Raw genomic sequence first — 17,680 nt, forward strand, 5'->3', positions numbered from 1 at the left:
CATCCTTTCGTCTTCCCCTCTCCTTCCCTCTTTCCTGAAGAAGCAACCGTCAGTTGCGAAAGCTAGAAATTCTGTGTGTGTGTTTGTGTGTTTTATTTATTGTGCCTATCTACCAGCGCTTTCCCACTTGGTAAGACTTGGAATCTTTGTTTTTAATATATTTTTCCCATGTGGAAGTTTCTTTCTATAACCAGAAGATATGTTTTGCACATTTTTTTGGCAGCCTGATGGGTTACAATAGAGGGAACAAAGATGAACTTGAAGTAACAAGAAATAGTCTTAAAAAGGGGCGCTCTTGATTTATTCAGTTTATTGTCTGTTTAGAGACAGAGCAAGTAAAGACAACCTAATACTCAGAATATTAAATAAAAATAAATTTCAGTTACAAGGGTAATGTCAATTAGAACTAGCTCAAATTTTCTTCTCATCTTTGATATTGTGTGCTGGCTGTCACTGACACAACACTGTGCAGCAGACCAAAGAAAGAAAGTAAAATATTTTCAGTGCCTTAATTTTTATCCAGAATGCCCCATTATTTCTAACTTCAGTCATGCACCCTGGCCCCAAATCTGAGAGGCATTGGACCCGTCTGCCTGAAGAGGCAACTTCCTCAGAGGAGTCAAAAAATCAGTCCCAAAGAACATGAGCTAGAAATGGTTTTTCATAGCCATTTCTCTGACATTGTTTGTGCTACTTCCACACACAATTTTCCATTGTGTTTAGGTAAGCAGTCAGAGCCAGTTCATTACATTAATATCCATGTTGGACAGCTGTTGTTTAATGAAATAGACATACCTTCGGTTACATGCTTAACTTTCTGTGGCAAGTTTAATCATTTAATGTGACTTATTTTTGGAGTTTTCGCAATGATTTCCATAATCAGGGTCCCAGGGAAACAGGAGGAGGATTATATATATTTTTTATTTTTTTATTTTTATTTATTTATTTATTTTTTTTTTGCTTCAGCCGGGTTTCGTGCTCATGCATTTTATTAATACTGGCTCAGCACACTAGGCACAGCATTCCGGCTTGCTCTATGGCGATGTCCAGAATGTCTATTTTTGCCAGTCTCTGATATAGTCGCATTTTTGTGGTTCCAGTACAGGCCATCAGGGGTGAGCCTGTTGCACCAACTGCTCCTCCGCACACGTAGCACTTGCTTGGCCGACATCCATGTAACTGGAAGTAAAAGCAAATACATCTCTGTGTTAAGTATTTCTCAATATTCAATTGTTATGGTGGACTACATTACTGCATACCCTAAAGGGAGTACCTGTAACTACTATACCAGCAGTTTGAAGCAGTACAAAATACGATACAATGACCTACCCCACACAATTTGTGATTGACAATCATTACTTGTGACCTTCACTCAAGCTGCTGAATCTCTATGCTAACAAACTTTAGTATGTTGAACTAGACATGGATTTTCTTCAGTTTCTATTTCATCAAGTTATACAACACATCTTCCATTTTTAATATCAGTTAATTGGACCATGCAGAAGTGCATGGACTTTGTATATAATTTGAGAAAGTGTTATTTTCTGAAACAAATGTTTCTGTGTTATCATATGTTCCTCCATTCTTGTGAGACAGAAATAAGTTAATAAAACAAGACAAAGCTTGAGGCTTAAAATTTAAGTAACAGCGTTCTAAAGACATAGCAGCACTATTATTTTCAATTTTTCATGAATAGCTAATATATAGTTAAATAATATGTAGATTAAGTACTAAGCTGTTAGGCTAAGCCTAAGTTAATTACATTAAATAATAAAATAACTTCATTGCACGCAAAAACTCAAATTTACATCAAACTAATTATTAGAGGCTTTTTTACAGCATCTCTGTAGATGATGTCATGAATAAAATTTACTGTTGGCCCGTCTCCTTAAATTGAAATCTTCACACAAGCTTGACGAGTTTCCTGACACATCCTAGTCCTCAATTTAGTCATCACCCTGTTCATTGTACTAAATATCCTTTTCACACTGCAAGTCGAAACTGGGATGGACAGTAAACATTCAGTGAGTGTCCGTAGCGCTTCGTAGCCGATGTCGGCTCTCAGAATGAAAGAAGCCACATGAGAAGACTTACCATCTAATAACAGTGTTCATGTTTGTAAGCCCCAAAATTGAGCACAGTTCTTTACAATCATTATCACTAAAATCGTGAAATTCTTTAAAAACTTTCAAAGTATGCTCTTAGTTCTATCACTTTTATTGCCTTCTCATCAAGCTGTTGCTCAATTTCATCAATCATACTTTCAACAAATTTCCTTGCACTTTCTGTAGCTTGAATGTGCTCCTCTACATTTAGGAATACCACACCTTTAACTTCTGTTGCATCCTCTTGCAGTTTCTTAATTTCATTAAGAGTCATTTTCTGCACTATGTCCATTGCAGTCACAGACAATGTGTCTTAAATGTTCCGGAGTTCCAGGAAAAAGTAGAGGGATTCGCTAAATTTTAAGTGATTGTGTCTGCAAAACTTTACGGGAGTTTGAGACTGCATTTAACATTTCGTCTAAAATCATTAAACCTACAATGAAATTAGAATTCATCATTTCTAACAAAATTCCTCCAGCTAAACTTGTTAAATCTGTGCCATCCTTTTGTATATGTTCACATGCCATTATAATGGACTTGTAGGTTAGGAAAATAAGATGAACTATGTGATAGGTACTAAATCATCAGATGTCAACAGCTTTGGGTATTTTTAAAACAGGTTGCGTTAAAGCACACTGAATTTCATGCAAAACATTTTCTCATTTGGAAGAACCATGAAAAAGTTTGTAAGTGCCTTAATGGGGTGTTTATTCCTACATTTAGTGTCAGCAATTGACAATACATGTGCTCTACAGTGAACGTATCACAGCTTATAGCCATTCCTCTCTGACAATCGAACGCGGACTCCTGAGATAGAACCACTAAAATTAGCAGCACCGTTGAAAGAACAAGATGATCTGTCATAAGAGTTTTTTCCTTTAGTTCAGTAGCAATTGCTGTAAATATTGATTCAGCTCAAGTGCTTTTCCACTCAACGAGACATAAAAATCTTTCCTTCACCTCAAATGATGGAAACAGTGCTACATTTCAAATTACTAAAGACAGTTGACTTTGGTTGGATATAGTTGTAGATTTGTCTGCCATTAATGAAAAATATTTGTCATGTAAAAGGGTTTCATCTTGAAAGTCTAAAGACTCTCCCAAACAAGTCAAAAATTCTGATGCAGTATACATACTAAGATATATGGACCTTTTGCTCTGAAATTTTAACCACTGTTCAAGGTTAATGTCCCTTTTCAGTACAACCTTTCTAATTAGAGGTTCATATTTGTTGTGTGGGGTATTTCTTCCTTACTAAGGAAATACAGACTTCGAATGAATGATTACGATGCTTTGCAATTTAAAGCTTTTAAGTTTTCATTTTGTTTAAATTTATGTGTATGATTTGCTGCAATGGCTCTTGCATGTTTTTCTGACTTGGTGTGATTTTCTAGTTTTCCCATGCTTCCAGTAGAGTCTTTAAATTTAGTGAAAGGTACAGAAATGAACACTCCTCCTGTTTTCTGTAGAGCTTCGATATCATTTATTAAATGCAATTGAAACAATTTGCAGAAAGCCCCACCCTGATTGTGATCAAACTTCAACAAATTGTGCTTACACTCCCATTTTTGCTGATACTTAACCTCGCATTCACTACTTTGTTTAGAATTGAAATTCATGGATGGGCCAGAAACAGCACATTTATCGTTTGAAAACTGTGGAAGGGAAACTGATGACTTGGTAGACCTATGCAGTTAGTCACAATCACTAGCATTTCTTTCAGTAGAGTCACTCTTGTGTGCCTTTTGCAATACAGTGTCTTTATCAGAAAAGAAAGAAATTAAAGTTTGTTGTTTCGACATTGTCAGTTTATAACAAAAAGAAGTGTGTGTGCCAAAATACAAAGACTGCACGTAGTACATTACATAATCACATCACACTTGCTTAGTAACTTGTCGACTGACAGTTACAACCTTACAACAATTTCAACAGTGCATTGCATTTTTATACAACAATGAAAGCTTAGATTATACTCATAGAGCAGTGTTGCCAAACATTTCATTCAGTAAATAAAACAGGACCCTCAGTCTTTTACATTTAGTAACATACAAATTAAGCAAGGTGGTCCACTGAAATAGCAGGGTTCTCAGTGTTCCATAACAGACATAAACCACTCTCAACTAAAATGATCACACCATCTCCCCCTCCCCTTTTTTCCATGTTGACCTGAAATCACAATAATCTGTTTAAGGACAAAATTGTCATAAATACCAAAAATCACATAATGTGACTCATTTGTGAAGTGTCTGCTTTGCTTACTGTAATCAGGGTCCCTGGGGAGCACACAGAGTATAATTAATTTTTTCAGCTGCTTTACCCACATTTCCTTTTTGTGTACCTCATTAATTTGTGAACAGCACACTTAACAGAGCATTCCTTTCCTTTGTTTCAACATTCCACATGTGTATAATTTCAGCCAGCCTCTGGCTGATTCTGTTAGTGCTGGTGAGGGCAGTCATGAGTGCTGCTGCTGTTCCCACCACTTCGCAGCATATAAAACAGCTACTTGCCCTGGCTGGCAGACGTTCTTGGAACTGGAAGTACAAGCAAACACAAATATGTGGCAACTATTTGTCAATATTCATTTACGTTACACTGCACTACAATACTGCATACCATAAAAGAAGTACTGGTAACAACACTGCTGGCCATTAAAATCTCTACACCATGAAGATAATGTGCTACAGACATAAAATTTAACAGACAGAAAGAAGATGCTGTGATACGCAAATGATTAGCTTGTCAGGGCATTCACACAAGATTGGAGCCGGTGGTGACACCTACAATGTGCTAACATGAGGAACATTTCCAACTGATTTCTCATACACAAACAGCAGTTGACTGGCGTTGCCTGTTGAAATGTTGTTGTGATAACTTGTGTGAGGAGGATAAATGCACACCAAGTCTATCGTGACATTGCTGCCTGTGTTGGTTGAGATACAATGACAGTTAGCAGCATATGGAATCGGTGGGTTCAGGAGGGTAATATGTAATGCCTTGGTGGATCCCAATGGCCTCGTACTTTTAGCAGTCGAGATGACAGGCATCTTACTCACATGGTTGTAGCGGATTATGTGGCCACGTCTCAATCCCTGAGTCAACAGATGGGGAAGTTTGCAAGACGACAACCATCTGCATGAACAGTTCGATGTTTCCAGCAGCATGGACTACCAGCTCGGTGACCATGGCTGTGGTTACCCTTGACGCTGTATCACAGACAGGAGGGCCGGCAATGGTGTAGTCAATGACAAACCTGGGTGCAGAAATTGCAAAACATTAATCTTTTGGATGAATCCAGGTTCTGTTTACAGCATCATGATGGTTGCATCTGTGTTGGCGACATGACTGTTGGAAGCGTGTATTTGTCATCGCCATACTGGTGTATCACCCGGCGTGATGGTATGGGGTACAATTGGTTACACGTATTGGTCACCTCTTATTCGCATTTATGGCACTTTAAACAGTGGACATTACATTTAAGTTATGTCACAACCTGTGGCTCTACCCTTCGTACGATCCCTGCGAAACCCTACATTACAGCAGGATAATGAATGATGGTATGTTGCAGGTCCTGTACAGGCCTCTCTGGATACAAGAAATGTTAGACTGCTGCCCTGGCCAGCACATTCTCCAGAACCCTCACGAACTGAAAAAGTCTGGTCAGTGGTGGCTGACCAGCTGACTCGTCACAATACGCCAGTCACTACTCTCGATGAACTGTGGTATCGTGTTGAAGCTGCATGGCAGCTGTACCTGTACACACCATCCATGCTCCATTTGAGTCAATGCCCAGGCATATCAAAGCCGTTATTACGGCCAGACGTGGTTGTTCTGGTTACTGATTTCTCAGGATCTATGCACCCAAATGACTAAAACTGACATATGATTACATTTTCACATATAGTATATTTGTCCAATGAATACCCATTTATCATCTGTATTTCTTCTTGGTGTAGAAATTTTAATGGCCAGTAGTGTACTATTATCAGCTATAATTGAGACAGTCTTTTTGTTGTGCCTATCTGCCACTCAGAATCTCCACTATATGGTGGGCAGCAACTTCCTTTCCACAATGTAATTAAAACACAGTAGCATGTAGTAGTATGTTAAATGAATGAGACTGCCCCTGCTGGTCTGGGGTAAGACTAGGCCTGAGGTATTCCTGCCTTTCGTAAGAGGTGACTAAAAGGAGTCCCTTCCCCACTAAGGGGTAGCTTGTGCCTACTTCCGGAGACAGATGGTTCAACGACTTACATTTGTGGTCATCTTGGTTTTTCGCTTATTCTGGTTTCTTCCGTTCTGTTTCCTTTCTTTGTCCTTCTTCCTCTCACGGTCTTCCTTACTTTTTACCTTGCCTTGTTCCCCTCTCCTCCCTATGCGTGCCTTCAGGCCGACCCACTAGTTCGCATACGTTGCTGGTGATGGGGTAAAGCGTAATTCCCCTTCCTGGGTAGACAAGTAGAGCCTGTGCATACCCCCTGGTAAAGGCCAGGCCCAGGGAGGGGTGATTACCTAAGCTGACACCTTCTGAACATGTCGATTGGTCCCTCCGTCCGTTTCTCGGGAGGTGTGACGTGTGGTGTAAACATTCATCTGAGGTGGGAGTGGCCTCTGGGAGAGTCCACACAAGGAATGAGCACGCCATTGGAGACAGTAGCAATCATGGGGGATTCATCCACAATGGATTTCTCTTCTCCTCTCTCCACTTCTGCACAAGAACGGAAACTTGACCAGCCACCCGTGACAAACGTACTACAGCCTGCTCCAAAGTTCCTCGTAGTTTCTAGATCTTAAGACGGAAAGGATTTTTCATCTGTCAACCCTTTTGTTATTCAGAAGGGCGTGACGGCTGTCCATAGGTCATGAAAAAGGTCAACAATAAACATCTACCGACCCGGACACTTTTCTTGACCTTTGCTAGTGTTCAGCTGTCGTCGCGCATCAAAGCGGGCTAAGAGGTTATTTCTGTTCACCCCTATGTCCCGACACCTATGCGCTGCTACAGTGTCAGCGTTTTAACCACACCTGCCAGTCTTGTTCTAATGTGGCTAAATGCGTCACTTGTGGCAGGGACGTCCATGAAGGTGACTGTCCGCATCCGTCTCCTTGTTGCATGAACTATCAGGGTGACCATGTAGTGTTCTCTTGCGACTGTCCCATCTAAAAGGATGAACACTGTATACAGTAAATTCGGGTCAAAGAGAAAGTGTCCACCTTGGCTGCTTGCAAGATTTTTGTTAGTAGGAGGCTCACGCTGCTCCTAGCTGGGAAATACAGTACGGTCCTCGCCTCTTGTCAGACTACCAGGGAGGTGTCGACGCAGACATGCGATCTGACTTTTAGTGCAACAGTTGTCCGCTCGGCCAGTGCTAAGATTGCTTGGTCAATGTCTCCTCTTCCTCCCATCACCCCTAACACACAAGCACCTTCATCAGCTTCTGCAAAGCTAAGACCCAGAAGTCAGATGCGTAGGCATTAGAGAAGGAACGGTCCCATGAGGACTTCATACATACCAGGAACTCCCAGCCATCGACGAGTACTTTGACTACACGATCTTTCAAGAAGGCTCATAAGAAGAAAAGTTCACCTTCTCCTCCACTGCGCATTACTTCTCCTGCGACACACCTCAGTTGTCACCTCAGGCCACCATCCTTTTTGCCTGGCTGCACCACTTGTAGCAGAACATCTGGCCGTTCACCGGCAGAAGAAGCTCCCCCTCCTGACCATCTTAACATGGTGGATGATGAATCTATTGAAAAAAATGGACTATTACTCGGCCTATTGATAGCGGCAGCAGTTCTCGCTCCAAGCCAGGCCCTTGGTGGCCTCCGAGGTGACCGAGGTGACCCCTTATTGCTTCTCCTTTTTCTTTTTCTTCTCACGATGGCACTACTTCATAGGAATATTCGCATCATTCGATCAAATGCTTGCACTGTCTGTTCGTAGTAGCTCTCCAGGAAAACGTCTTTTAAGTACTTTTTCCCCACAATTTATACATGCAATATTAGAATAAAAATATTTAATGCATCCACAGAACTGACTTCAGCAATATCATCAGGACCTGTACACAATATGTAACTGACTGTGGACATAATTTTCCAATGATAACAAAGATATCAGTTGGCAACAGAGTGAAGAAAATGGGTTGTTACTCCCGTTTTCCACGATTATAAGTGATGAATAACATTCAGAATTGTTTTTGTTTTTAACACTGATAGAACACGAATTAGTCTTCAGTTGGCACAAATTAAAATGGTCAAAAGTCAAACACCGATTGGTATAAATAAATACGTATTAAGCAGCTGGTAGTTACAATTCTTAAAGTAATTTAATCATTTTATGAGCGCATTACCTTCCACGAGTTCAATGCTAGACCCATAATTTTGGAGACAGAAGAACTGACAGGAATAGATGTCCGCTAGAAGACTAAATTCAGTAAACCAATATTTTTAGGCAACCCAGTGAAGGCAAATTTTCACGTATAACACAGGCACATCAATACACCAACACATAAATACGCACTATGAGCACTGTGAGACATCACCCAATCTTCCTAACATCAGCACCCCTTAGGTTTATAGGAAAAATTATGCTAAGACGCCACAAAAACTTTCCAAAAACTTCATCCATTACATACAATACACCCTGCAACTGAAAAAGCATATAATGTAAATGTTCTAGAGAAACAAAATACCTAAATTACAAAATCAATAAGTACCACAATGATCTTCAGTGCTCACATTAATGAAGTAAGAAAAGGAGCAGCTCTAATCCCTAGAAACATTTTGGCGATCATGAAACAAAAAACACATGTTGGTACACCGTACAAAACAACTCTCAATTCGACTGATTCCATTGCTTTTTCGAAAACCAAGCAACAGAAGGAGCCCAATCAACAAATTCCAAAGTTTCAATCCTAGGAACTCAGCAGACCTTTGGCAGAACTTTAAAAGAATCACAGGTCAAAACCAGAAAGATGACCACAAGGAGTCATGAAGGACAAGAAGGCAACTGTTTTTCCAAAACTTACTAAAGTGGTACACTCACACACATAATGTGTAAATTTCAACAAATTTAAAGAAGGAACTGCACAAGCACAGAATAGTGAACTTTTTAACAAACACAAGCTACAGCCTACTATGATGATCAAACTAACTACATAAGATATCGTCTCAGCAGAATGGGGAATAAGACAGGGTACCTGGTGTGGATAGAGCCACACCTCAACAAAACTCTCACTGCTGCACTCGGGTTAGTAATAAATCCCTTACAAACAAAAGAACAAACCAGTAAAAATATTCCTAAATCACAGTAACTATGGGTGGTTGCATTTCTGTCAGACAGCAAAGGACTTCCAAGAGCAGTTAAACAGAATGGAGAGTGTCTTGTAAGGAGGATATAAGATGAACATCAGCAAAAGCAAAATGAGGATAATGGAATGTAGTCGAATTAAATCGGGTGACGCTGAGGGAATTGGTTTAAGAAACGAGAGACGGTTTTGCTGTTTGGGGAGCAAAATAACTGATGATGGTCGAAGTAGAGAGGATATAAAATATAGACTGGAAATGGCAAGGAAAGTGTTTCTGAAGAAGAAAAATTTGTGAACATCGAGTATAGATTTAAATGTCAGGAAGTCTTTTCTGAAAGTATTTGTATGGAGTGTAGCCATGTATAGAAGTGAAACATGCACGATACCTAGTTTGGACAAGAAGAGAATAGTAGCTTTTGAAATGTGGTGTTACAGAAGAATGCTGAAGATTAGATGGGTAGATCACATAACTAATGAGGAGGTATTGAATAGAACTGGGGAAAAGAGGAGTTTGTGGCACAACTTGACCAGAAGAAGGGATCGGTTGGTAGGACATGTTCTGAGGCATCAAGGGATCACCAATTTAGTATTAGAGGGCAACGTGGAGGGTAAAAATCATAGAGGGAGACCAAGATATGAATACACTAAGCAGATTCATAAGGATGAAGATTGCATTAAGTACTGGGAGATGAAGCTTGCACAGGATAGTGGCATTGAGAGATGCATCAAACTAGTCTCAGAACTAAAGACAACAACAACAGATGTCTATGGCCTCCTTATGTCTTGCTGCTACCAATGAAATTGTATCTACCAAGACAAATAGATAAATTAAAACACTACAAGAGTAGATGGCAAAAGGTGAATAGGGGTAAAATTGGCTGACTCACAGTTAGGGAAGACAAAGGCAAGTTGTCATAATTTGCTGTTTTCAGTCACTGCTGCTGCTGCTGCTGCTGCTGCTGCTGCTGCTGCTGCTTAGCAGACAACTCCAACAACTACAGTATATGCTACTGAACAGGCCACTGCCAGGAAAGTTACACATAGTTTGTGAGTGCACATCAATGTCCCGCGTCTCAGCATTTCTTCACACTAACTACTACTTTCTTCACTCCATTTTTCATTTTATGACCTGTATTTTCCACTGTCCCCATCCTTGTCCCATCTCTGTTATTGTTATATGCAATGCACTCAGTTTTTTTGCTTTTATTAACTAATGCACAATGTTTTAGCACTAACCTCTTTCTTGCAGATTACCCTGTGTTCCACCTTAAAGTTCTCAGGTTTTTGGATCTTGTCCAGTACAGTCGCAAACAATCAGTCTTCCCTTCTCATCCTGACTGGTAAGTCTTCCCTAACCCAAGGCTCTAGGTGACTTTTCCAAACTCAATCCCTTTTCCTAAAGTCCTATAGTTCCTTTCCCTGCATCCCTCTTCCTTCTCTTTCAACCCTTCTCTGAGGACAGAACTAGTGGCTCCAAAAGTGTGTGTAAGTGTGTGACCCCTTCTGCCCCACTGAGTAGATTTTTTATCTATCTAACAGCAACATAAACTGTCAGACTATCCAAACTGTGATGTAGGCTGCCATACATGCTGTGGTGGGAGGCATACTTACGATAATGACAATAGACACAGGTGACGCAGCAAGTGTTATTCCCCAAGGCCTGTTTGAAAAATAATGTCATCTGATAAACCTGCCTAAATTATCAGGATTTTAGCAGCCATAGCATAGCACACAATCTCAGATAATTAAATGGCAGACTTGCATTCTGCTGGTGACAGGGAATGTAGCAATGATAAGCATGTTGCTCATAATAAAGGAATTCATCATGGACTGCCTACATGGAGGAAATTCTATATTATGTTCACAAATGTAAAGCACAGTCTCATCTCATTGGAATGAAAATTGCCAGGTGATCAAATCACAGTTCGTCAACATAGAAAATAACAAATCTTTACACCAACATACTGAAATACTCACTCGACTGAATACTGAACAGAAAATTAAGTTGAAGTTATGAGAATCTCAGTCTTTAACTAAAATTGAGAGAAAAGGTATAGTTAATATTTCAGGGAAATGAGCTGAGATATTTGAAGAAAAAACTTGTGTTATCTGAATATTTCAGCACATGTACCATTCTGTCTACCTTTCTGCCCATTCCTTGTTTGGAACGGACAGCTGTCCGTTCCAGTTGCACATGATGAAGCAATTAGGCCATAAAACAGCCCAACCTCTAACCTCTTGTTAGCTGCAGCTAAGGCTGGGAGTAGTATTAGGCTGGTATTGCCCATGACTGAAATTAATAAAATGGTAATCCTGTGTGAATCTCACCAGAAATTTTTATATCAACAAATCCAGTGGATCCAAGGGATCAGGTACTTCATTTCAATTAATTTCAGTGTGTCATACTCGTAGACACTTCTAGAAAGACAATGCTTTTATCTTTACAGGTCATACCTACCAGTTTAGAATGATTTTGTTTACTCTCAATGTGAGTGGTGGTTTGATTATAGCACCAATGGATTATTTATTAGACCTGGAATTACTAAGAAGAATTACTTTATTTGTGCATGATTTGTTGACTGCCACACTAACTTGGGAAGAGCATTAGGAGATGTTAGAGGCAGTTTTATATCAATTTCAAAAAATGAAATTTGGTGGTGAGAAAATGAATTTCTTGTAACACATAATTATGCCTCAAAGTGTTCTGACAACAAAAATACAATCAGTTCATTGCTTTCTAGTGTCCCAGACAAGGAGGCAATTAAAAGTACCTTCAGATTTATCCAACTTCTAGTGTAACTTCATTCCAGACCAATTATCAAACGCAGATGTATTACTGAACTTTCTACACAAAACAGATGTCATAGATTTGGTCAGAAATAGGCCAATCTGCTTTCAGTAAAATCAAAAATGTACTAGCAAATTCACAATTGTTGTAACATATGGATATGTACCAGGTTGGGAGCTTGCCCCTTACAAATCAGAGGCATTTACAGTACATGAAATGTCTGTAAAATACTCTTTGCTAGTGAGCCTACACGGCCACTGAGTTAAAAGTTCCCACTATTATATGTACTTTTAGGAAATTCCGTCACTGTTTTGTTGGTAATCACACCAAAGTATACTGTGATAACCAGCCTTGAAGCTTCCTTCTCAATTGAAAATTACTGCACACAACACTGGTTCAGTTCTACAATATGGTTTTGAAATAGTTTATGTAAAAGGAGAGAATGATGTAGTAACTTGGGATCTAAGGGATAAAGTACTAAATATAAGGTCTTACTGATGCAAGAAAACATTTATCATCTGCATTAACTATATTTAGTTACATGTCTCACCTCAGAGACAGCCCCCCCCCCCCCCTGTGGAGAGAAATCTGAATACAATTTACCCTTAACCCACCTGAGGCACTAGTTACATACTGTGTGCTTCACAATAATGTATTACGTTATTGCTGTCTCATGAGATATAACAACTGGTAAAAGCTAAGCTTGTGCACCCATAGAGCACTGGGGATCCAGGAGTGGGTAAATGTGATGAGAAAGTCAGTGAGTATTGCTATTTTCATTTCCTCCAAAGCAGCATGTAATGGATTATCCACAAATGCCTAGTCTGTCAAAATGTTGAACCTCTGAACCATGGCTCCAAAGGTGAGCTACACCTAGTCATTACCAAGAAACCCCTGCAAATCCTTGCCATTCACTTAAGGTGGTCCCCTTCCCTGGAGCTGTGCAGGTGTTACACATTGTTACAATATGTGAGCAATTTTCTAAATGTGTCAACTTACATATATTGAAAAGTGCCACTAGTGCAGTGACAATATGACAGGCGATTAAAAATTACACTCCACATGTTGGAAATCAAGAAGTAATCGTTTCTGAAAATGAACAAAACTTTACTTGTGTAAAATGTAAAGTTCCTGCATGTTTATTAAATTGAACAGATCCTAAATCAAGTTACCATCCTGAAAGTAAACCCTGAGAAAGAGAGCTTTGAGAGTTGGAGAGGTTAATGAGAACTTCTGCTTTAAACAACAAATTTTATGGCCAAATTACTTTTCATTATTTCAAGGATATTTTAATAATCTACTTCATACCTCTATATAATGCTCTGCTACTCTGTTTGTCTCAACCTCTTCACCCTCTGCTTTATGTATGTGGCACTATCCTCACCTACACAAAGAACATTATGTATGAGAACAGATGTGTGTAGAATAGCTGAAATGTGAACAGAAACAGATGAAAACATTTCTGAAAGTAATTTATTGACAGAAATGGCTTTTGCGTAGGTAGCTCAGTCAACAGAACATATGAAAATGAAAGGCAAAGTTTCACAGTGCAAGTTGGAGAGCTCCACATCTGAATTAATTTACATTTTTTATTTTTATCATAAATAAACTTATAACTAAGTAACATTACACTACTAAAAAGTACCTTTACGCAGAATGTGCCTTAGTCTTATAGCAAATGACAGCAGTGTTTTGGACCAGACGACAATGCAAGCTGCTGGCATCTGAACGAGCAAACGTGGCCGTCCACAGATCTGGTGCTTGGAGTTGTAATCTGCCAGCAATTTTCATATCACATCACACACTACTGGCGAGTGACATATTCACTATGGGGACATTTATCACAGCTTCTGAAGCCACAGGTATTGAACACTTACCGCAAGTCAACAAATTTGAATCTGAGGAGTAATTTTTGTAAAAACTATGACATAACTCTGTTAATTGTAAACAACTCTGATAGATATTCAGAGATTTGTAAATTAGTATAATGTTACTATGTAGCCAGTGTTCCAAGCACCAGATCTGTGGACGGCCACGTTTGCTCGTTCAGATGCCAGCAGCTTGCAGTGTCGTCTGGTCCAAAACACTGCTGTCATTTGCTATAAGACTAAGGCACATTCTGCGTAAAGGTACTTTTTAGTAATGTACTGTTACTTAGTTATGAGTTTATTTATGATAAAAATAAAAAACGTAAATTAATTCAGATGTATATCAAACAATTCTGAAAATTATAGTGCACTTGTAACACAGCTGATGGTTATAAAAACCAAATAGGTAACTGAAATGTGATTAAAATGTAATTACATTTTAAATAGTAAAACCTTAAAAGTACACTAGGGATAAAGAATACGTTATGTGACACTATTTGCTAGTATTCACTGTTTCAATTTTATAAAGTTGTATGTCTTAATAATTACTAGGACATTCTGTTCTCATTTGTGCTTGCGTTTGGCTAATGGGGTGGTGAAGGGGAGGAGGATGGTGGGGAGGTGGGGGGTGGAAAGGCAACTGTCAGATTTCAGTCACAACATACATGCCTACTGAACTTTAAACTGTCATTTCTCCTTAGTTGCTCAAGAAGAGACCAAAAGCACCAGCTTCAAATATTTTCTGATTAAGCAGCCCACAATCAAACAAAACTAAAGAGAGAATAAAAATGCTGAGTAGTCCACTATGCCTCACTAATAGACATATTAATGTATAAACCATGTAAAATGTGCCCTGCAGGAATGCCACCCCAGAAGAGTGTCTTGTCAATATACAGAAAAGGGCAAAGAGTCATCAGAAAAAAGATAGAGCAAGATACCAAACAAAGAACAAATAATTATAACATAGAACTAGAAGAGACTTTGCCCAACATTAAACACCTATGATAAAGTGGCATGGGGGATCCAGGGGAGTTGAAGAACGTCATGGTGTGGTTATCTTATGGAAGGGGAGGAAACCGAAAAGAGATTTAGGTGACAAATCTCATGCTGTAGAGAAAGTTGTTTTTCAACTGTGGTTCTTAGATGATTTACACATTGAAATCAAACAATAGCTGCACCAGACACTCATTCTAATGTGAAGTTTAGTGGTCATTATGCACCCACAGAAAGCTAAAGATTGGTTATAAGCCAGCTGGAGTTTGATACAGGCTACCAGATCTATTTGAAGGACACAAACTGACATTGGGTTTGGGGGATGAATTGAAGAGCTGGGTAAAAAAAGTTATTCCTCATGTCCAGACATTAATAGACAGGACGAGCCTACCTTCAGAAAGTATCAGACTCAGAAAATTATTCGAGATAGGAATTTCGCTGCTTTGACAAGTCGTTCATTCCTCAGGTGTCTTCCATACAAAATGACCTTATTTCATGGTCCATTTGATTCTCTCCTTGTGTACAGTATAAAATGAATTATGGTTCAGGGGTATAGCAGATACATTAAGTATGCATACATAACAAAGCTGGGACTGCAGAGCTAGTTATGTGGAATTGGAACAGACAAGAAAGCGTGGTCCGTTCCCCACAGTCTACATTAATAAATATAGTTCACTGTCTAATTGAATATAGAAGCTGCAGGCTAATACCTCATACTGGCAGATATAAAATTAGATTGTTTGCACATTCTACAAAAATCTGTGGAAACTTTGTCCTAAAACTGTGGATGTTGCCAATATCAAATCAACATAAGAAAAAAAAATAGTCTTGTTTTGAGATTTATTCTGACAAAACGAGACATTTAAGTTCAATGCCACTGCGCACATAAACATGAATCATTATTCACGTCACAATAATAGATACAAACCCATCATCTGCTGACAAGAAAAGCAGACATTGATTCTGGTAACGTGGAGTGACGTTAGTATGATACAGTAAAGTCCTACTGAATTATTAATGTTAGCTGGGGAGGCTCTTAGAGTTACTGTATCTTTAGTTAAGCTAACTCAATAGTAAATAAGAATTTTTAGATGCCGGTCAGGAAGAACACAAACTCGCACAACCTACCACCCGCAATTTCAGTACAGAACATACACGCAAGTAATACATTGATTTTTACCACACGCAGGGAGGCTTACTGTAGCAAGCGCAATACTGCATCTTTGCATTGGTCTTGTAATGAATAATACCACTGCCTCCAAAGCTGAATGTCACTGACAGCTTTACGCCTATAGCAACTCGAACTGACTTTGATTCTGTGCGAAACAACGAGAACTTTTATAGTTCTGTAACTTCTAACACATGTAATTACTGTAGCTACCCACTTAATGTAATACTGTATGGGACGTGATCATTACCTTTCCATTCCGACGCAAGTGCACGTATTACTCCTGCATTTTCACGCCTAGAAAAGCAGCTGCAATACTGCTGCTCCGCTCTGCCATTGTGAACTAAAGGTGGCAAAAAAAAAAAAAAAAAAAAAAAAAAAAAAAAAAAAAAAAAAAAAAAAAAACTGAACTGATAGAAATAACCACTTACTGAGAAGTAACGGTTACTGCGATAACCGTTCCTCTGATACAGGCAGTTATTTCAAAAACTGTCGAATGTCAACAGTGCCTCGCACCATCTGTTGACCGAAGATCGTACTATGCTTTCCTGTCAACTCATCGGAGATCTGGCTAGGAACTAGGGAGAGGGTAGATCATTTTGTAGGCGTTCTATAGGCCATGGGAATAACTGTGAGACTGTGCGCCATCTGTTGATAAGAATTGTGTACTATATCGTGCGTCTTCGTTACTTTTAGCACAAACAATTAAATAAAGTTAATGTCTGAGTGGTGGCTGATAGGAGCTGCAGTACAGGCATTAACAAGTACGGTCGTTCCCTTAAGCCACCACCTCATATGTCAATTTAGCTTGGATGCGTGGTGCAAAGAGAGGTACCATAAGGAATTTGAGCGACTGTGGAAATAACTGTCAGAGATCGGTATTTTCCTCTGGCAGTTATCGTTATTGGCTCACAGTTCTCACTCTCTGGCAGTTATCGGGCCACCATTACAGGTAACCTGGAAGTTGGTCATGGAATAACTGTGTGTCTGTGTTCCTGACCCAGTGACTCCAGTCTTAGACCCCGGTGATATTTCAGAGGCGATAGTTACTGGAGCGAACAAATATTTACGTACTTCTTCGGAAATAGCTGCTGGCCATTGTGAATGACAAATAACATGCCAGGAAGAGTAACATAGTACAGTTGAATATAATAAATATTATCCTCATCATTTGTCAGGAGATTGTCAAAATATGTGAATATATTACAGTAACTCCCAATATTTACAGAATAAAACACAGTTACGCACTTTTAGTAAATTTATCATACACAGAATACCCGATCTTGACTGTTGCAACCAAGTGCTGTCAAAACTAAATATAGCAGAACTTTTGCCTAAGTTGGTCTTTCAATCTCTGTTATGATATTCATCTACAGAGTAGAAGGAGGGGTCAATGGAAGTGTCTGATTCCACCTATCTGCTTCGACGTAAAAAGGTGTTGTGGTGTGT

The 17,680-nt window shown here is 39.2% G+C and overlaps 1 long non-coding RNA gene across 2 annotated transcripts; it reads right to left on the minus strand.

Annotated features, from left to right (window-relative positions):
* Nucleotides 1–971: 971 nt before the first annotated feature.
* Nucleotides 972–16,282, minus strand: LOC126309700 (uncharacterized). Of its 2 annotated transcripts, XR_007554349.1 has the most exons (4): nucleotides 15,992–16,282; nucleotides 13,511–13,586; nucleotides 4,444–4,639; nucleotides 972–1,179 (listed from the first exon to the last, which is right to left on the minus strand). It is a non-coding gene; the product is annotated as an uncharacterized LOC126309700 (long non-coding RNA). The 2 variants fall into 2 exon arrangements; XR_007554348.1 differs by lacking the exon at nucleotides 13,511–13,586.
* Between the last annotated feature and the right edge of the window lie 1,398 nt (nucleotides 16,283–17,680).

This window comes from Schistocerca gregaria, unplaced genomic scaffold, assembly GCF_023897955.1.
Source record: "Schistocerca gregaria isolate iqSchGreg1 unplaced genomic scaffold, iqSchGreg1.2 ptg000364l, whole genome shotgun sequence".
NCBI classification, from domain to species: Eukaryota; Metazoa; Arthropoda; class Insecta; order Orthoptera; family Acrididae; genus Schistocerca; species Schistocerca gregaria.